This window comes from Montipora capricornis, chromosome 2 (genome assembly GCF_036669925.1).
Source record: "Montipora capricornis isolate CH-2021 chromosome 2, ASM3666992v2, whole genome shotgun sequence".
Classification (NCBI taxonomy): domain Eukaryota; kingdom Metazoa; phylum Cnidaria; class Anthozoa; order Scleractinia; family Acroporidae; genus Montipora; species Montipora capricornis.
The window spans coordinates 36867410-36889464 of NC_090884.1; positions in this window are offsets into that span (position 1 = coordinate 36867410).

Genomic DNA, 22055 nt, shown 5'->3' on the forward strand with positions numbered 1-22055 from the left:
TGTCCAAATCCTTAGACTGTCCATGTTAATTAATTTGAGATTGACATTAAACCGGCTTTGGGTATTTGCCCTCAGCCATTTTACTCCAGACCACTGGTTGTTTTGTGATTAGTAACGCCCTGTAAACAAGCGCGGGAAATGCAGCCCAAAAAATGATAATCTCCCTTAAGAGGAACTAGAGGGGAAAATACATAAATAAGGATTGAGCTTTTAGGCATTATGCCGCTTTGAGTAATTCACGCAGTGAAGCTAGCCTTCACTAAATATGCTGATTTTCTTTACATTTGGTTTTATCAAACGAATCGATTAACTGGTGGAATTGCGACCGTGAAACGATTGAAAGGATGACATTGGGAAGGACAGCCCTTCGTGAGAGGAAATTTCCAGAGGATTTGTGACTGTTGTTTATATATGAAATGGGAAAGCGATGCCATTAGTGGAGACATGGTGACGAAAAAAAAAACACAAATGAATTAGCTGAATGAAAAGTGCTCATTCATTTCGTAAGGTTTGAGGATGCCGAGTTACACATAAAGTTTTGCTCCAAGTCTCTGCGGCTTTCCGTGTTGCCTTGGTTTTGAGGAAAATGGAAATATTGTTATGTTAAGGGTGGAGTGGCTCGGAAGGTTCAAATGACGGGCAATGGGTTTTGATGTTGACAGAAGCGGTCGGTGCGCCAATAAAATTTGTCCCTTCTTTCAAAGCGCCGACAGAATTTCAGGATCAAACGATCAGTCAAAATCATTGAACATTTCAGTTTTATCTCCATAGATGTCATATATTGCATAACCTGTGCACTATGCAAAAGGATCTACATAGACAAAACAGGCAAAAAATTGGTTAAATTGACAATACTTGGTGAGAGAGGCAAGCCCTTCTTTTAATATAAGTGGTCTGAGGAAAGAGATATCTGTGAGCTGAAGGATCCAAGTCACAAGTTCCTGACTGGAACAAATGATACTTTTGTCACCTGAAATAACGTCATTTATTAAATTTCCGACCTCGGTTATTGCGTTTCTGGCATAATGATAATCTTTCTTTTTTCCGGTTGAAAATTCTAAGATTTCAAATCGATTTCTTATGAAGCTCCCTTTCATAAACATTAAAAGTCTGCGTTTCCGTGAAATACAAAGTTAGTGTCGGTAGTAAGTATATCCTGTCGCCCCTCTCCGCTCTTTCACAACGAGCAGATTTAATGTATACAATACATTTGACTCATCCAATTTCGGGTTAATAGTTCAATACTTTGATACGTTTGGAATTTCCTTAGTCAACCTCGCTTGACAGCCTTAATTTGTTATGCTGATTTTGTCTCCCACTCCATAATGTCTTAAGTTTCTTCTTGTTTATTTCGTTTTCTTTTTGTACATATACGAAAGTCAATAAAACAAAATAAATAACATTGATCACTGCCATGGATAAAACCCATAAACTCAATCAAAGCGAAGAGATAAGAGCCAGATTTTGGTTTCATTTTTAAAATTGCCACAGAATCACTGTAAGTCAATGAAATTTGGTCAAATTTATTTTCCTTCGATCAAGAATAAGTTTCATCGAATAGAACTTACTAAAATGCTTAATTAATGCTATTTCTGTATTTGTCTCAGATGAGCGACACAGAACTGTTCGAAATGTTTGGATTTTTGTTGTAAGTAAGTCGCTGAATCTCGAAGGGTGTGCCCTTTGTCTATTAATAACTTCCCTACTATCTCGGTACAATGTTAGAAATGGCAATATTTGCTGCTTGGAATACCTTCAATTATAAAAACTAAAAACTTAACAAATAATCACGATGTTTGCGAGCAAAACCTTTCGACTTTTCCCCCAAAATTAGCGATGCATTATGAAAATATAAAGTGAAGTCGAAATGGTAGTTTGAAGTCCCACAAAACATTAGCATTCAGTGGAACTTCCCTTCCTCTTTTTCTTTCACGAAATGAAAATCCTACGGTTTTACACAAAAAGTGTGTCAAATAATCTTAGCTCAGTATAAAAAAGAGGATTGTAGCCTTTCGTAAGTCTACGAGCGGACACACTTACTATCAGAACTAGTAGAGTAGAAAAGAAATTGGTAACGTAAAATATTAGAGTTATTTTTAGAACTATGTAATAGTCGTGTGATCGTCTCGCGCGCTTTTACAACAGGACATAGAAAATTGTAACAGACGAATCACATTTTAAGATAAATCCCCAGCCGCTAACACTGTGCTAATACCCATTTCCAATCCTGACTCCCAAAAATAAAAGAAATACTGCTTTGTTAAATATAAAGAATACATAAGTCCGTAACAGATATAAAAGACCACGGTTTTTTGAAATTTCCACACAATTTCCCTCGACTAACTGATTTTAAGTTGAAGAAGAGGTTAACAGAAAGTTGCCAAAAGAGAAAGAGAAAGATGGGGTTCACTTTATATTCAATGGTAAGAGAAACAATTTCAAGATATCGTTATCATAAGTCAACAAAGTCTTCTACAATCTAAATAACCACATCATAATATAGTTTAGTGATTGGTTTTCTCCAGCCTAGACAGTGGTCACAGTTTGTCCAGGATACTGTGCGCTTGGAGACAAAAAAGACATTAAATCTTTAAATTAATTGCGCACAGACGAAAACAGTTTTAAAATTCGATTTTTTTCCCCTGTTAGCTTTTGACAGCGCAACACTGCCGAACTCTTGCATCAGCGTCGAACCGTTATAGATAGTTAATTAAGCGTGTGTCGTACTCTGCTGGGTATAATAAACTGCAGTCATGCCAATACTGGACGAACGAAGTTATTAAGAAAATTCTGATATAATATACTCTGCATGGCTATAATGGTTTCGTTTTTGCATGTAGTGGACATACATCCACTCATGTCCAGTTTCTTTCAGTATACATGACGTTGGATCAATTGTCTGCTACTAATTGATTGCTTTTTTCTTTATCTTGAATCAGCTTTTTCCAATTTTTGTATTTGGAACACCTATTCAAGACCCGGTGATGGGCAAATCTCAACAACCATTGACAAAACTACATGCCGAACAAAATCTCACCACGAAGACAGCCGACCTTGAACCAAGTCAACTGTCAAATGGGGCGCTTAACATTCAAAGGAAACGAAATGTGGCGTACCGCCTATCAGATAATCTTTGCCCAGGAGTTTACCGATCGCTTCAACCTGCAAAAGTTACAAACCACGCTTGTGTGGAGGGATGGTATTATTGCCCAAAATTCCAAATTACGGAAGCTCGATGTAAAAAGATCAGCTTTGGCTGTCTTTCAAGAATATTGACTTCGAACCTGGCAAAGTGTCAAGAGCATTTTAAGACCGTAACTCGAACGACGCCTTTGGGTCCTATCGACATTAAATATGTAGCAAACTGCAAATGTTTTTAGGGACCGATAGCAGAGTGTTTCACAGATCGGAAAATAGTTTGTAATTAATTTGGAGAAAAATGTACTATATTTATTTTGAGTCAGTGGATAAGTTTCTGTTTTGTTAAAATACCATGTGTTTATAGGTGTATTATAAGAGGTAACATTCAAGGGGCTGTACGAAGAAAGTATATTAGTAAGGTGTTATTAAAATCTGAGTATATTTCATGAAGAGCAGTATTCATCAATGTATTTACCCTGGCGTTATACATGGAAAAAGTTTCTTTAAAGCACTTTTAAATTTACTGAAAAACGAATCGTAAAAAGTAAACATTTCGAACTTTGATGAGCGACGGCTTCATTCAAAAGTCATTAACTAAAGTTTTTTTGCTCAACCTTCGAAAAAGTATGGCAGCGCTTTTGTTGTTCAGACAGAGATATATGCCTCGCTTATTGTCCTTTCTTGCAGCCAGGGAATAAGTTTGTAAGAGCGCAGCTCTACCGAAGGAGCTGAGCTGCTGGCTAGGCACTCGACCCAGAACAAGATCCATTCTCTATTTTCGAATTCCCCATAATACACTTTGTTTGCCCCCCAAATTTTGCATAAACGATTGTTTGCAAATGCTCTTGGGAATATGCAGTGTCCCCAAGAGCATTTGAAAACAATAGTTTATGCAAAATTTGGGGAGCAAACAAAGTGTATTATGGGGAATTCGAAAGTACAGAATGCACAACACCACAACCAGATGCCGGAATAAGCTAGGAGTGGATTTTGCTGAGGGAGGAAACCCGGAGTATACCCGGAAAAAAAAAACCCTTGGAATAAGAGTGAGATCAGCCCACGTGCGAACTTAGGATTACATCCCGGGTCCGCAAAGGTGGGAGACACGGCCAACCTTCAGCTTTAAACTCAAAGAACTCGACCTTATGTCTAGAATAATAAATTCGGCCTTTAGCGAAAATGCGTCTGCACTTTTTTTGGATGTATTATACCCCTGTTGCATTTCTTCTTGAGTTTTTATCATTGCTTTACAAGAGCCAGTAATAGCAGAACAAAAGTTAGAGTAATTATTGGATTGGCTATGTATCATTTCCTTCTTGTCGTAGAATGGAGAGGGGTATAGGGAGAGGGGTAAAGATCACGTTTCACATAAACTAAATCGGTTTTTTCGCGTTTCACGTGCTAAAAAAACCTGCATTTTCACGAGTAACGGACCGACATTTGGCTATTTCACGTAGGTGAGAACATTTTAATATCTGAAGCCTTAGACTTACCTCTTATGGCCACAAAACAGCCCTAAGGACCTTTTCATAATACGCCCCGATCGTGTTCTCGGAGCCATAAAACAGAGCCTTTAAGTTTTTAAGTTTTCAAAGCGTGAGATGCTTGCTGGAGATTGTGCCAAAGGTGCAAGTGTCCTGTGCTTCTTGTGCCGGAGGCGCCAAACAATTTTAGGGGGGTCCGGGGGCATGCTCACCCGGAAGGTTTTCGAAATTCGCACTTCTCAGATCGCTGTTTCTTTCATGATGCTTGCTAAGAGAGCCCATGTTATTATGGTCAGCCTGAGCCAACATATCCGCGGCCTATAATTCATATATTAACGGTCGAAAGTCCTGAAGAAACAGGAAAATTGGTCACACACGAACGTATTGAACATTGGCCGAAGTTCAGTGCCAGTGAAGGAGTGAATTAGGAATCCATGAGCACTTCTGAAAGCTTAAAAAGTAGAGTTACCTTCGAAAAAAGTGCCAATGCGTGAGAAATGCTTGTGTCGGCGTGAGAGCGTGAGATTGCATTGAAATGCGTGAGGCTCACGCTCAATGCGTGAGACTTGGAAGCTCTGCATAAAAAGAAAATTCAGTCCTTCAACTTCTTGACTCGATTCCTAGGCACTAACATTTTCATGCTTCTCTGGTTCTTCTCTTTGAGGACTTGAGCCTTATGTTTCGTTTCTTTATCCAAAACATAAAAATTAAGAATGATGGTCACTGGACATGTGGCTTCCAAGACTTCCGAAACCTCCGCCGGCATATTGAAACTGTTCCCACAAGACCCTGGGAAGTGTAGAAACCTACAGGGGAGACCTAGGGGAAGGTTCATCCCCAGGTTCTTTGACCTTTGACAGGAAGTCAGGGTTGATAATGATTCAGTACGGCGGCCACTAGCTGTGTCCTGAAATGGTGTGGATAGCTCTTCATTTTTATGGTAGCAGATAATTCTTTTTCACGGACATAAGAAGCAAATTCACATTTCACAAAAAAAAAAGGCTTCAATTACGCCTCAGATTAATTAATTAAGTCACGATTCACGATGCAAGAAAAAAGAAATTAACGTTTCACGCGAAATAAAAGGGTCCGATCACGGCTGACGAAAATACCCTATACGCCCCTCAGAATATGCCTTTCCATCTACGTACGTTACCATATCATTTCGTTTGTAACGAAATGATTCCTGGAAAGAATAATGTACATTCTGAGCCTAGAGAGAAAAAGAAAGAAGTGTAAAGGCTTAAACTGCTGCGGGCTTTCTTTCGAATCTGAAGCTCAGAGAAATGAGCTGGTTAAAATAACGATGTGAGCAAAAAAGCCGAGAAGGTAGAATCTGTTGTGCATTACATGCATATGGAGTAGCGAACTTTTGTGGATGTATTACATGAAAAGGTGTAAGACAATAAAAACACATGGTTAGATTACAGTCCCGAAGTTTTGTATCGTTTACTTAGGCTTCCAAGCAAAAATGTTTATTGTACTGCCAATAGGTAGCGATAATTACCGGGTTTGCTATTTATGGCAATCCAGGCAGAATATGAGTAGAATTTCTCAGTTCCATTTTTATTTATTTATATTTTGCCTGTGTTGCAAAATGGAAAAGTTGTGCAATAGGGCTTTCCTGTCACTCCCGTGCTAAGTATTGGCTTTGTGCGTAGGGTTTTCTGCGTGTATTTTTGGTAGGTTTCAGGGGGTATCAGAAATGCGTAGATTTTACCCAGTGGACACAATAGAATATTTAATTAACCTGCAATGGCGTTGAAATCATTGCAAAATGTACCCTTAATATGGGCATCAAGAATGAAACGTCAATTAAATAAACAAGATAATTCCTTATGTTTTAAGAAAATTTTACTTACTGTAGTGTTATGTGCGACAGCGAAACCAAATGGGAATTTCTATTTATATTTATGTGTTCTCAACTCTGCACATTCTTCACGTAAAATAAAGAAAAATTGAAATTTGACTTATTGCGGTTAGTCAAAACTATTTGAAAGAAGCTTGCCGCCCATTTTTTGCTTCATTTTTCAACAACAAGAAAGGGTTCTTCAGTAAAGGGTTTGATCCTGAACACGAGGGGGAAATTAATTTAGTTGCGTATGGTTTTATTATGACAGTGAGTGTCACGGTGCGCAACAAAATGGGAAGTTTTTTCTTCCTTCTAAGAGCGAAAATGTTGTTTATTTCAATAACATTTTTGGCTCTAAAAGGGTTTTGTGAGATTTTTCTGTCTCTGTGGATTGGCCGTCTTCGAAATGATTCTAGCTCATATTTGATATGCGAGTTGTTTCACTTAAGATGACAAGAATTCTTAACCATTTTGTATTTCAAGCTTCCTTCCTTGAGTTCGTCACGTTAATATCTTGCCATACTTTAGGCTCATGAATTTGCTTAATGGCTTCTTTACAGCTGAGCCCACTTTTCAGAGGTGTCCGTTTCAGAGCGCGCGAAAGCGAGAGATTTAGCGCTTGAAATGTGAAAAAAAAAATACTTAATTCCTATCCAGAATTTGCGTTATTTCTCAGAAGAAGAGAAACTACAGTTGTTGAATGGAAGCTTCCCTTGATAGCTTTGCACATTTGGGGTCTCTGCTGTTAGTTTTTCACACGCCCAATAATATATTATATTGCTTTCGTGGCAAAAATTTCTCATTTTGTAATTCCTTAGGTCTCACGTTTCTTGCATATTGTACTCAAGTATTTTGCAGACACAGAGATTTTAACAGAAGTTAATTTTTCTGCTGTTTCTATTTAAATCTAGACTAAATACGGCTTTAGAAAACCACTAAAATATATATTTATCTATTGCCGATTATTTGGACTCCAAGAAATAAAAAGGAACACAAATATCATGGCATGTTTCTTAACTGGCAACTGAATTCAGTGAAGTGTGGCAATTATGACCGGGAACACTGTCGGCGGTTCAAGCACTCATACAGATATATTTTTTCTCTGCAATACAGTACCAAACATACCAGTGTAACATGCCATTTCAAAGCTGAAAGAGAGTGCATTTATTTCCAAGCAAGAACCTTCAAGTCGGAAGACGGTAAGCAGGGAACAAATTCAGCCGTGTTTTACTCACCGCTTGAGGTTTTAGAACTTGTGGGAACAAATAAGCACAACCGGTGCAATTCCGCGCATCTAAATGCAGGTTTTTCTTCAAAATATTCAAAACATATTTCAGATTGAATCACTTTTGTGCGCTGATCAGGGGCGGATCCAGAAAGTCCAGAATGAGGGGGCTGAAGAAATTAGCCCACCCCCATCCCCCCTCCCCTCCTCCCACATTGCCACTATGATAAATTATTTGTACCCAAAAATAAGACACAAACAGCAGTCATAAACATATTAAACTTGTTCATTTTGATTATGACTTGACGTTTCGTATGTGCTCTACATACATTTTCAAAAGTAACCGTTGGAATTTAAAACAGCTATTTATATACAACAAAGCGGATGAGGGGACTAGAACCTAGATTAAGCAAATACTTAACAGTAAAATATATAATAATAATAATAATAATAAAAACATAAAAGATTAATAAAGCATCAGCTTTTCACTTCCGACGTTGACGTTGAAAGCTTTCTCTAGTTCTTGAATAAAGAAGGTCTCTTTTATTTTACAATGATAGTCTGTTTTGCCCTTATATATAAATAGCTGTTTTAAATTTCATCGGTTACTTTTGAAAATGTATGTAGAGCACATACGAAACGTCAAGTCATAATCAAAATGAACAATTTCAATATGTTTATCACTGCTGTTTGTGTCTAAACTACGATGGCCCAAGAACAAAACTATTTGTACCCAGTCTTCTTTCATAAAATAGAAAACGCCTGTTACGTTTAACGTGTCGCTCGCATTTTTGAAAAGCAGTGACCTTGTTATCATAATTATGAGTGAAAGATATATATGAAATACATCATATATTGCACTGCGGGTATGAAATCAAATGAAACCATGTTGTCTCGCAGTGATGAGCGCAAATTTCTATTGCGTCGTGAAGCCTGAAAAATTTTCAGGACTTCAACGGGATTTGAACCCGCGACCTCGCGATACCGGTGCGATGCTCTAACCAACTGAGCTATGAAGCCACTGACGTTGGGAGCTGGTCACTTCTGAGTTCACAACTTCCCGTGATAAGTAATTATGAGTGAAAGATATATATGAAATACATCATATGTTGCACTGCGGGTACGAAATTAAATGAAACCATGTTGTCTCGCAGTGATGAGCGCAAATTTCGCGGGTTCAAATCCCGTTGAAGTCCTGAAAAATTTTTCAGGCTTCTCGACGCAATAGAAATTTGCGCTCATCACTGCGAGACAACATGGTTTCATTTGATTTGTTATCATAAGTTATCATATTTTTCTTAATTCTGTAAAGTTAAATAGATCACTTCAATGGACGTGCTTTCTTCTTATAGCAAAGAATAAATCTCGAAGATTAATTGTTACTTGCTGAGTTAAGATACATGTACAGTTGCAGTCGCTGCATTGATTGCTTGATATTTTCTTCTTTCATTTTGCTTTTTTGCAGTGCCTACCCTTCACAGCAAGACTCACCCCTTTTATCATCTGGAAGGCAAGAGATCATCTCTTACGAATCAAAATTTAGAGAATCGTTGTCATTAAAGTAAGTTCAGAATTTTCCAGTTTTGTGTAAAATAATACTTTTATTTCATCGTTTGGTTAAAGTGCCTTTTATTTGTTCTTTGTTCGATTTTCCTTTATCGCGTGATTAGCTTTAGATCACAGTTTAGAAAGTTATGTTGGTATTTTTCTGTTTATTGTATGTTCAAGCCAGTTTCAACCACATAAAAAGGCGTAAGAATACACAAGAACATTCAGCCACACGGCTGGACGTTGGGAGCTGGTCATTTGTGGGTTCTAATGTTCTTGTGATGAACGAGTCAACTGCAAGGATCATAGCTTCACTTGATTTCACATCCGCAGTTTAATATATGATTCATTTACGCCTCCTTTCCCTCATGGAGGCCTTAAAGGTTACAGTGGCTGCATTGCTTGAGCTCGTTTACTGTGCACCCTCTTACACAGAGAAAAGATCAGCAGATATGGCGAAAAATGGCATAAAAGGGTGGAGGCCCAAAGCCGCATTTATTTTATATGACCATAATGAAAAGGAATTTAAACAGCTTTGATGAATTTTACTCTTGGCCCAGTAAAGGTGAGGGCAAGAAAAACGCCAAACGGATTGAAAATGTGGCCCCACCCCAGGCAATGCAGCTCTCCCCACCAATACCGTAACAGAAAAAGAAAAAAAATTGAAAAAAGTCAACCATGCAAAACGATTGATATGGGTACCCTGCAGCCCCTGCATGTTTGGGTTACCATATCACCGGTGTACCGAAATAAGTATCCCCTACAGCTCCCCGGTAGTCAAAGGGGTATCTGAATTAACGTCCAACAGCAGCCGGGTGTGATTTCCCAACCGCTCTTGCATGTTGAGTAACCAGACCCTAACTACAACAGACAGTGTATAGAGAGTTGTCACCCAACAGCCCATGCATATTGGGTAACCATACCCCTGTATAACAGGCTCAAGTAACGCTAGTAAACCAATAGAAAATAAGTTAAAGAGAAGGAACGCGGGTACTTGTTGAAAGCATTTGACCTCCCCCCTGCCTGAAATGCGGATCTGGGTATCTGAAAGCCCCTTCTCTGTTGCATGCGAGGTAGCCCACTGTACGAAAACTGTGGCTCTTGTAACGGGACTGATCTAAACCGCATGACCTAATGGCCACAGAAAGCTGGTTCTAAACCATGTCCGTGTAACAGGTGACCCATCTTGATCGGCAGGAACAAAAATGGCACTCGGGGTGTCAACCCTACTGAAACAAAGGTTGACGAAATATAGTCAAAGAGGATGCTGGTTGGTTGTAGCAATATTTAGAGTCCAGAAATGTCATCTTAAATGCCCACGGTCTTTTTGTAGTGTCCACCAGTTTTGAAAACTGCTTTAGTGGGAGCCACTTTTGTTAGAAACAGTAATGTCTCCCGGCCCGTTCTTAGAAATCCAAAAAAGGCAGTGGAAGCAACATCTTTCCGTAGCCTTTAAACATCTGCACTATAACAAAAGCCTTCAAGGGGTCAGTGTGAATAACACACGTGAGAACTGTAGAATATGCACACTGATGATCAGTAGGTATGCAAAGAATAATACCAATATTGGAAGAGAAATTGGTAAGTTCGCTGACAAATCTGAGCAAATACAACAGTGAAATTGGTGAAAAAGTCGCCAAACCCTTTTATACGTAGAACGGGATGAAGACTGCAGGCTAGATTGCATCAGTGTGGAACACTATGGATGCCAATTCTGGGGATGCAGATGTAACGTTTTGAACAAGGGGAACTGCAATGAAGACAATGAATCTGCCAATTTGTTTCTGACCCCTGGTATATGTTTAGCCTTGAAAACTACATTATCAAGTATCAGGAAGGACTTCGGGTAGCCATTTGCCTTCAGAAAATCGAGCACGTATTCTCGCTCTTTAACCTTAGAATCACGTGATGATGGATGGCATTCCGCCCTCGTGAGCATGGTTGTGGACGCAGACATTTTATGGCAGATTGGATGGTGCGAGTCGAAAGCGAGATATTTGTGATATTTTTTATATTTGAGTCGAAAGCGAGATATTTGACTTCTATACATATATGTATATATTTTGGTAGGTACAGGTACACCTTATTTAACGTCGGAAGTTCCTTTACTCTCTAGAAAGTATTCTCCCAGGAAGCCGACGGAGCTCTCATTTTACCCCCTCTTTCCATCAGTGCTCCGTTTTAAGGGTATTTAAAGCTACTTAGGCTACACTGAAAGGAAAGAGCGGGAACAGGATCTTCGTGAAGCACATGGGCTTATACAGATACAAGCCTCTCCTTCTCCACAAGTGAACAATATCAGCATGAGATATGGTTAGCTCTGACAGGGATTAAAGGTGTGAATAATATCCTTGATGGCATCAATTATGTTTTACATGTCCCACACGAAGCGACGCATGACGGTTTGCCCGCCTCCAAAAGTGTCTTCAGCGTTGACCGATTTGTTTTCGGCCTGGGTATTGTACTCTCAGAGAAAAAAAAAAACCAAACCAACACAAGAGCGAGTGTGTATTAAAACAAATTCATTGTAGTTTGTTTCTAACTAAGCCTACTTCTAAATCATGTTTTTGAGGACCTCAAATAAGCCTTCAGGTTCTTTTATAAGTTCCTCGCCACTAAATTCCCTTAAAGAGTATGTACTGATAATATTGAGAATGAACCTACTTAAAATTTCGAAGTTGCTGACAGGCAATGTAGACCATGTAACGGGGTTAATTTATGCATGCTTAGCTTAAATCCGAGGTTCTCGGATGTGCTCGTTTGCTTCTCGCTGAAAGAAATCTCGGTTTGCAAGATTAAACACTATATTAAACGTTGTGTTTAGCTGCTTTAGTGCTTCATCTCACGTCTTCGCCAATACGTTTCAGACCCCAATTCAATAGCTAGTCACAGCCACAACCCTGCTGAAACTGAAGCAACGCAGAATTTCTGACAAACTGGCTCGTTTTACAACTGCAAACAACGCGGACAACAACAGAAACACCGTAGTTGTACAGAAAAGAGCTCCCGAGGCATTTATTCGGACCCTTCAATGAAAGTTTTGATTGAACTGTTTACTGAGGTGACTTTCAACAATTATTTTCAATTAATCTACCAATATTAATTCTAATACTGAATACGGTAAATCCACGGTAGTTTGGATGAACGTTGTCTTCCTTTCAGCCGCTGCTGACAAGTTTTGCACGAGTTGAACTGAACACTATTACAGCAAAACTCGATGAGCTCACCGCTCTCACAAATGTATTTTCGAAGTAAAATAAAATAAGGCTTGCAATTTACCCAAAAGTCTCATTAATGACTCATGCTGCGCAATCCTTGTGTGACCCTTCACCAAAATAAAAAGCGACAGCGCAATGCACATAAAAATCATGCAGTGTAAACAAAGTCACGATAGATTCATTAAAGATATATGGAATGTACCCCTTACTAACAATGATACGGTTAGAATTCCATCTCCACTTCCCCCAAACACATAAAAGCCTATTACAGGTTAAATTTAAATTTAGGTTGTTAGGTTGAATTTTTTCAACCTAGGTCAAATGCATTCAACTTAGGTTATTATGAACTGTCTAAAAAAGGGTTTTCCCTTTTTTGGGGTATGTAATTAAAAAATGGGGCCCTGGATTGACATGAGATAATGAAAAAAGGGCGATTGATTCTTCCCTCCTCTATCTTTCCCTTGCCCTCCGTTCCTCTTCCACTTACCGCCAACCACCATTTCGCAAATTTTCGTAAAATAACCTATTACTGTTCCAGAGAGCAAACAGTGTAACTGGTTCTCTTCATGTTGAAAATCATTACTCAAAGTATTCGTGGCTATTTTCTCTCAGATATAAGGAAACATCAGACTTTGCTAGAACACGAGAACGTCTTTACTGGATGGCGCGATTTCAGTCGAAGTTTTAATCTGAAGAAGGAAAATAATTTGTGAGTAAAGTGATGACGGACAGCTTGCCGCAAACACAACGTTCCCACTGTGAAAAAAGAATGATGACACTGGCAAATGGAACAACGAAAGATAACCTTTGCAATTTAATTGAAAAAAGAATTTGTTACCAAGCCACTGGTGTCATTATCTTGGAGAAACCACTTGTAAAAAAAAACATAACCATTCACAGAACCATTGCAAAATTGTCATATGAGGTGGTGTCGGGTAACCCCCTTCCCCCCCCCCCCCCCCCCCGTCATCCAAATGTGCTACTTGCTCAAATGGAACAACTTGAAGGGGACTGTGCCAATGTCCTTTTAAAACACACAGGAGAATTATCGATCAGCACAAGATAATCGTTTCCAAGCATTGTGATTGCTTGGTTCTTCCGCTTCTGCTTCCGACTCCGACAATCTAGTTTTCATTGGATCATAAGTGACGGAGTCATAAGCGGAGTCGGAAGAAAATGGGAACGTTCTGATTCTTCCGACTCCGATTCCGTCGCTAGTGAAAACCAGCCTTAAAGAAGACAATAACGGGACCACGACAGTCATCCTGCACTCACAAGGGAAAGTTGGAGAGTGCAAGGCACAAGTTTACGACAAAACCTGCTACACTCGATGTCTGCTCACTGTACACCAATATCCAGCATGAAGAGGGGATTGAGGTTATTTGCCATGATTATTACGAAGAGCACTACCGGTGAAAACCACCTATCCCTATATCCACCCTAGAAGACCTTTGGAGACTTATACTTGAAGAAAACTCCACTCCTTCAAATGCAAAGGCAAACACTAATTACAGACACCATGGCACGGGATAGCAATGGTCACAAAAATGGCAGTAGCCTCTCAGTCATTTTTTGGACTCGCATCGAGAAGAGACTACGTCAGTTCATCTAGACCTCAAAAACCCTACTATTTAAAAAAAGGTGGTCCTATTTTTTTTGTCGCTTAACAGAAAGATCATTAGCTCCCAGGTCACATCAAGCCAGTGTCTTTGGTCTTTCGCCTTTCACAAACCACTCAACGACTCGTCAAACGGTAGAAGCAAGGATGTTCCTCGCAACCCACCAGCTCTCTGTCCAACAGCTTGATTGCCAACATCGGCACCTGGATGAGTGAATCAATGGCGCTATTACCCAGCTTACGATATATGCGAGCCCCATTGTGATGGCCGTAGCTTTGATCGCATTGACAATATACGGAAACTTGATGCGGATGCGCGAAATGTGAACCTGTAACTCGGAATATGCCAATTAGGTTGCAGACGCCATTGAACTTATCGTTAATCAATGTCTTTCAGGTGCTGACGGTCAAGGCTCGGCTGAGTTTGAGTTTGTCCCTTGTCTTTTTAGATTTATTTTTTAAACTTAAATTTTTCATACGTTCATATTTTTCTTATTACACATGTTGGTTTCTTTGCTTAGTTCATTATTGATTGTAAAGTCGTTCGTATGTTGTGTGTAATCTTTAAATAATGATTCAGTGTTATTATCATTAATGAAAACGATGTCCAGCTAAACTTCTCTTGCTCGTTGGGACATTCAGTGAAAAGGTTAGCCAGTATTGCTTTATTTTTTTTGTTTTTTTGTCCTTTAGTATTTTTCTTCATTCCGTAGAACTATTTCCGAAAATATAAAATTATAAACTATTCCCTGAACAAAAGCCTGCCATTTTAAGCTTTCCATAGCTATCGCAAAAGAAAAACGATTGTTCTAGAAATAGAAGTGAAATTGCTCAGTTTAAATTATCAACTTAAGACGGCCTTCGCTGAAGCCCATAGCGTGACTACTTCCTCGCCTTTACTTTATCTAATTTGCATCTGATTGAGTAATGTTTTAAACTCACAAACAAGGAATGAGCTTTCAGGCATTTTGGCCCATTTGTGTGATTGACGAAACAAGACAAACCTCTAACGGTTGAAAGGCTCACGTTTGGAGGCAAGCCCTTTGTCACAAGAAATTGCCGTAGGATTTGTAAGCTCTTTTTGAGATTTGCAAGTCTTTGTTTGCTGCTTTCCGTGTTGCCTTTGTGCCAGGGAAAGCAACAAATTGTCATGTTAAAAGTGGCGGGGCTTGGAAAAATAAAATGGAGCGCAATTTGTTTCAATGATGCATCTTTGTAATTTTCCCTTCCTCCACTGAAACGCTAACAAACATTTTATGGCCAAAATGATCAGTCAAAATCATCGACCATTTCACTTTTATCTCCCTAAATGCCATCTATTGCACAACCTGTTCGCTATGCAAAAGGATGGCATAGACGAAACAGGGACAAAAACTGGCCGATTGGTTAAGTTAACAAAACGGCGCGTTCTTGTTATAAATTCTCTGCAAAATTAAAAGGGAAATTTGTAAGCTGTACGATCCAACTCGGGGGCTCCTGACTGGGACAATGTTCGATAAGACGCGAAAATAAGTTGGTTCGTTTTTCCCACAATGACATTTATGTCGCTTAAACTGATCACAAATTACAATCATGACAGGCCGTCCAAACCTTTGTACCACTCATCGAACTTACAGAAAAGCGTAATTAAGGCTATTTCTGTATTTGTCTCAGTTGAGCGACACAGAACTGTTGGAACTGTTTGAGTTTTCGCGTAAGTAAGTCGCTGAAGCTCGAAGGGCGTGCCCTTTATCTGTTTACAGCTGCAATTCTCTGTCGGTGCAGTTTTAGAAATGGCAAAATTTTTTGTTTGGAATATCTTCAATTACACAAACTAAAAATTGTATAGTTAAATCACAATTTTCCAGAGCAAAACCTTTCTAGTTTCCCCCAAATTTCGCGATGCATTATGAAAATATAAAGTGAAATCGAAATGGTAGTTTGAAGTCCCACTAAACATTAGGATTCAGTGGAACATCTCTTCCTGTTTTTCTTTGTCGGAATGAATATATCGTACCGTTTTACACAAGAAGGGTGTCAAATAATCTTAGCTCAATATGAAAAAAGAGAATTGTAGCCTCTCATAAGTCTATGAGCGGAAGCACTTACACTTTTTAGTATCAGAACTAGCAAACGGGATAATAAATCATGGGTAACGTAAAATCTCGGAATTATTCTTAGAACCATTGAAAAGTTGTGTGATCGGCTCAAAATTATCGAGTTATGTCATGCGCACTTTAAAAAACGGACAAAGAAGAGTGTAACAGCACTTATACCCATTGCCAATCATCCCAAAAATAAAAGAAAGACTGCTTTGTTAAATATAGAAAACATGTTCCGCAACAGATATAAAAGACCAACGTTTTTTGATAATTTCCACACATTTTCTCAGGAATAGCCGATTTTAATTTAAAGACGAGATTTGTAGAGAGTTGCCAAAAGATAAAGAGGAAGATGGGGTTTACATTATATTCAGTGGTAAGAGCAACAATCTGAAGATACAGCTTATCAAAAGTCAACAAAGTGTTCTACACTCTAAGTAGCCAAGGTTAAATTTCTCCAGGATAGTGTGCTTGGAGAAGAACAAAAAAAAAAAAAAAGAATCAAATCTCCAAATTACTTGCCCAAAGCTATGTAAAATTCGTTTTAAATGTAGATTTTCCCACTCTAAACTTTTGATGTCGCTGCAACGTCGAACTATAGACAGTCAATTAGTCGTGTGCCTTACAAACCCTGCTTGGTATGATAAACTGCAGCTATGCCAATATCGGGCTAACTCAGTAATTAAGACAATTATGAGATAGTTTACTCTGTATGACTCTACTGCTTTCGTTTTTGCATGTAGTGCTCATGTGTTCAGTACACTGACGTCGGATCAATTGTCATCTCCTAATTAATCGATTTTTTCTTTATCTTCCGTCAGCTTTTTCCTATTTTTGTACTTGGAACACTTATCCAAGACCCGGTGATGGGCAAACCTCGACAATCATTGACAAAACTACATGCCGAACAAAATCTCACTATGAAGACAGCCAACCTTGAACCACGTCAATTGGAAAATGGGGCGTTTAACACTCAAAGGAAACGACATGTGGAGCGCCGCCTAGACGAGAATTGCACTAGAGCTTCCGATTCCCGTCCACCTCGACAAGCAACAAACCACCCATGTGTGGAGGGATGGTATTATTGCCCAAAACACCGTGTTAAAGCAGCTCGATGTAGAAAGGAGGTTAGTTTTGGCTGTCTTTCAAGTATACTGAATGGCGGGCCAATTTGTGTGGAGTCCGAGTTTGACTTTGTAACTGAAACGACGCCTTCAGGTCCTATCAAAATTAAATATGTAACAAACTGCGCTTGTTTGTAGGGACCGATAGCATACTTTTTCACAGATCTGAAAATAGTTTTAAATTAAATTTGAAGAAAAAAGTACTATATTTTGAATGGATAAGTTCCTGTTTTGTAGATAACAGCGAACATCGAAATGCAATATTTTGTTATAGATATATTATAACAAGCAATAGAAGGAAGTAAGATAAAAGAATATATTGGATGTAAAAAGATGAACTTATTAAAATCTGAGCATATTTCATGAAAGAAGTTTTCATCAGTGTATTTACCCCGCAGTCACACTTTAAGAGCGTTTGTCCAAAGCAGCTTTAAATGTGTTGGAAATAGAGTATACGTTCTGATCTCCGACAAAGTACCGCGACGCCTTTTGTGCTTCAGGGCCAGAGATATCTGGCTCCCTTATCGTCCTTTCTTGCAGTCAGAGAATTAATATCTAAGCGCACAGGTCGTCCGAAGGAGCTGTGCTGCCCGCTAGTCACTCGACCCCAGAGCACGATTCATGCATAGCATTACAGCCTGGAGGAAAACTGGAGTACCTTAGAAAAGCCCGCGGTATAAGATTGACTGAGATCGACAAATCTCAGCCCACGGGCGAGCTCAGGATTACATTCCGGGTCCGAAGATTTGGGAGACACGAACGTTACCACAAGGCCATTCTTTAGCTTTAAACTCGGAGAAATCCACCTTGGTTGCTAGACGGTTTAAACAGATCTCCAGGTGAAATGCATTTGTACAATTAGGTGAATCACTTCCCTGTTTTAATTCTCCTTGTGTTTTTACCATTGCTTTGGAAAAGCCCTTAAGAGCAGGGCCGTAGCTAGCAAAAAAATTATGACTGAGGCAATTTCCATGGTTAAATTCTCTTCGTAGGTAGTTTGGTGTTTATGACAACACTGGAATCACGCTTTGTTTTAAATCACGAAAAAAATGACTGAGGCAAGTGCCTCGGCTTGCCTCATACTGGCTACGGCCCTCAGTGTCAGAGCAAATTTGAAAGAAAAGAGGCCATTATACTGCAGAAGTTTCGAAGAAGTTAAAGTGTTTATTGTATGGGCTAGGTATGTTCCTTCATGTCGCAGAATATTAATATCCCCTATCTACCTACGTAATTTCTCATATCGTATAACACAAGGTTTCTTGGAAAGAATAATGTAGTTACGTTCTAATTCGCTACGCTCAAACAAAGGTAAATTATTTCCCCCTTAATCAAATACTGCAAATGCAAAACCACAATAGGTTGATGGCTGGATCTTCAGGCAATCCAACTGTTTATTATGAATTAAATACAGCCAAAAGTAGTAAAAAGTTATTAATAGAGTTAAACGAGAAATATGATAGTAATAACCCAGTTGACTAGTTACTTGCAAACGCTTAGAAACACCTTCCGAACACATTTATCCTTCGCACTATCTGACTTCCACCTCCCGTGTAGTTTTAACAATCTGAAAGATTAGGATTAAAGCGTATAGCAGCTGTAGCGCCTCCAGACCTTAAACTATGAAGGCCGTACAGCTTACGATCCGCCAAGCCTAACTTTAAGAGACATCCCTTAAAACTATCCCTAAATCTGGTATATGGTAGCCTCCCTCCGTGCAACTTATAAGTACTGGTGGACCTAACAGTCTTGCGGACCTAAATAGCGCAACAATGCTAGAGAGATCGATCTCACCAATTAAAATGAACATATACGTTTGCAAAAAACAAATGGACAATACGCATTGCTCATAACTTCTTGATATAAAGACACATTCTGAGTCTCTTGTTACAGCTAGCCCACCCATCGAACAGCAAGGAGAAAGAGCATCTGAAATGAGATCTAGCTCAGAGAAATGAAGTTGAGACAACGATTTGAAAAAAAGAGAGTCGAGATTGTAGTATCTGTACTGTTGTGTATCACGTGTAGTAGCGAACATTAATATTCGTGGATGTATTACATGAGGAGGTACAAGAGTCGGACAAGTGTAGTCCCGTTTTTTTTGTATCACTTATCGGCCGGCTTAAATCCGTATACCATCCGTCGAATTCAAAGGCTAACCTGAGAGTACCCTGGGTACTGGTAGAAAGCCTTTCCGTGGGAAAATAGAATTTTCGATGTTTTGGTCCAGCAAAAACATTGAATCGCGCGCCTTCGACATGATACCAACATCGGCTTTGTACGAGCAATTTTGCACGATGTGAAAATTAATTGTAAGGTTATAAAAAGGTAAATCCATTTGTGGCTTGCTGGCTTGTCGGCTGATTCTGTCCTTGGCTGGTAGATTGTCTTCGAAGCTTCGCTTTTCGGCCCAAAATTCATCTCTCAGCCAAAGACATTATAAGCTGCCATCCCAAGGTCCAGAAGCGGAACCAGTCCTACACCCACCAAGAGCAGAACCAGTTCATTTCAGAAACATGTTCAAAAAGGAGATTGACAGCATGGCAAACCTTATAATCAAGCCTGTCAAAGAGCCCACAGGGACGTAGTCCTCACCTAAATCGTCAACCAAGAAGGAGAGACGACCAAGCTTAGAGTATGCCTCGATCCTGGAGACCTCAACAAATGAGTAAAAAGAGAACGGTACCGCACCAAGACCATCGACAAGGGTTTATGCCAATTCAACGGTGTAAAGTTCTTTAGCATTGCAGGCGCCAAGAAAGGCTTTTCACAAGTTCCCCTGGGCCAAATTTCATTATTTCACATACGGAAAGCCCTGTACTGTCCACAAAGACAACAAACCACTCGAGTATGTTTTCAAAACGTTTCCACCTGTCCTCCAAGACCAAAAAGACTTGACCTGAGAGCCCTCTAGCCTGTGTAGCAGGCTTTTTAGTAAATTTTAGACGCTTGTTTCCACCGGGTTTGACTTTCGAGGGATAGGTTGAATATTATCTGGGCCAAAGTCCAAAGTAAAAGTGAAAAGGGAGGGAGCGAGCAGAAAAAGCGAGAAACCGCCTACAATCAATGCAACCCCCACAATTGCGCAAGATATTCGTAACCTCCAATTTCAAATCATGTGTAACGAGCACAGGCTTGATGTCAACTAGCAACCAATCATAGCATGTCTTGTGTAAACATTGTTGGGAATAAAATTCATATTTCTCTTGGGAAAAGTTTTAAGATCGAACTGAAATTTTTCAACTAACCGTTATCGTTTCCCTGTCTATGTTTCTGCTGTGTTTGATTCGTCGTCTATGATGCCGGCAAACTTTTGGTGAACTCATTGTAATGTTCAGTGTTCCAGCTCCTTGAGAAATGCCTGGTCGAAGACATCTTCGGCCTTTGCGCAAAACTAGCTGGAACTTTCCAATGGATACTTCTTCCTGCCCGGCATCTGGCAACGAGGCTCGGCAACTTCTTTAATCGATCCGGTGATCGATGATAATTCTCAAAGGCGTCATTACAAATGCAAAACACATTTCGCCGATCATATTCTCCTAGAAAAAAGCTGACATATGAAGCTTTGGCCAAATCCCTTGGAACGAACCGCCGATATATCACCGTCATTTAGTAGTTACTTCAATTACACCGTCTTTCTGCTCTTCTTTAAGAACTCCAGGAAATCCAAGCTCCCGCAAGGCAGAATTTTTTGAAAACAGATCGTCGGCTCTATGCGCTATGCTTTGTCTTTACAATTATACGAAAATGAGCAATAAACTCTGACTGAAAGGCGGATTTTCTTAACACTTTATCAGCCAATCAGGAACTATATTTTCCCCATCCGCTGGAGAAAGTGAGTTTTGAAAGTCTTGTGGGGTTGATTGCAGGCGGTTTCTCACTCCTTATCCTTGCCCCTTCCCCTTCGTTTTCTCTCTTAACTTTGGTGAAGGTTTTTTTTCTTTTTTCATGAGGCCATTACACTCAAACGATTCATCAAAATTCAACCTCGGTAGAATGCACCAAACAGGCCTGCTACGCATGCTAAGAGCCTCGAGTACGATAACACGGGAACCTACGTGAAAAGAGAAAACGTAACGATAGCTGATACATTGTCAAGAATAACACCAAAGAAAGAACCAGCAGTGAAATAGCTGCTATAACGAATCGAGATTAACCACATCACCAGGAAACGTCGATTCCGGCCTCACCAATTGATAAAGTGACAACAAATCAGGCAAGGAACAGAAAGAGACCCAACACTGTCACTTCTGAAAGAGAACGTTTTCAAAGGATGGCTAGAGAAGGGGAGCCACTGTCCCACAGAACTGCATTATGAGTATCGGAACTTCAGAGAAGAAATAAGCGTTCAAGATGGCATCAACAGAATAATCACACCAACAAGCTTAAGAACAAACATCCTGAACACTATCCATCAAGGTCACTTGGGTCGAGAAGAGTGCCTTCTAAGAACTGGCACAGCGGTTTTTTGGCCACGTTTCAGCAATGACATCACCAACTTGGCTGAAGAGTGTGAACCTTGCTAAAAGTATCAACGACAGAACCAGCAGGCAGGCGCACCACCACATCCATGCCAGATGCTACGTCCTCACGAATTCTACTATTAGGGTAACCAGTACTTGCTTATTGCAGACCACCTGGAAAGCATAATGTCAGAACATGGAATTCCTGAAGAGCCGGTCATTGACAACGGGCCTCGGTACAGCTCCAAAGAGTTTCACGACTTCGTAACCATTTTCGGAATCAAACACACCACAAGCTCTCCAC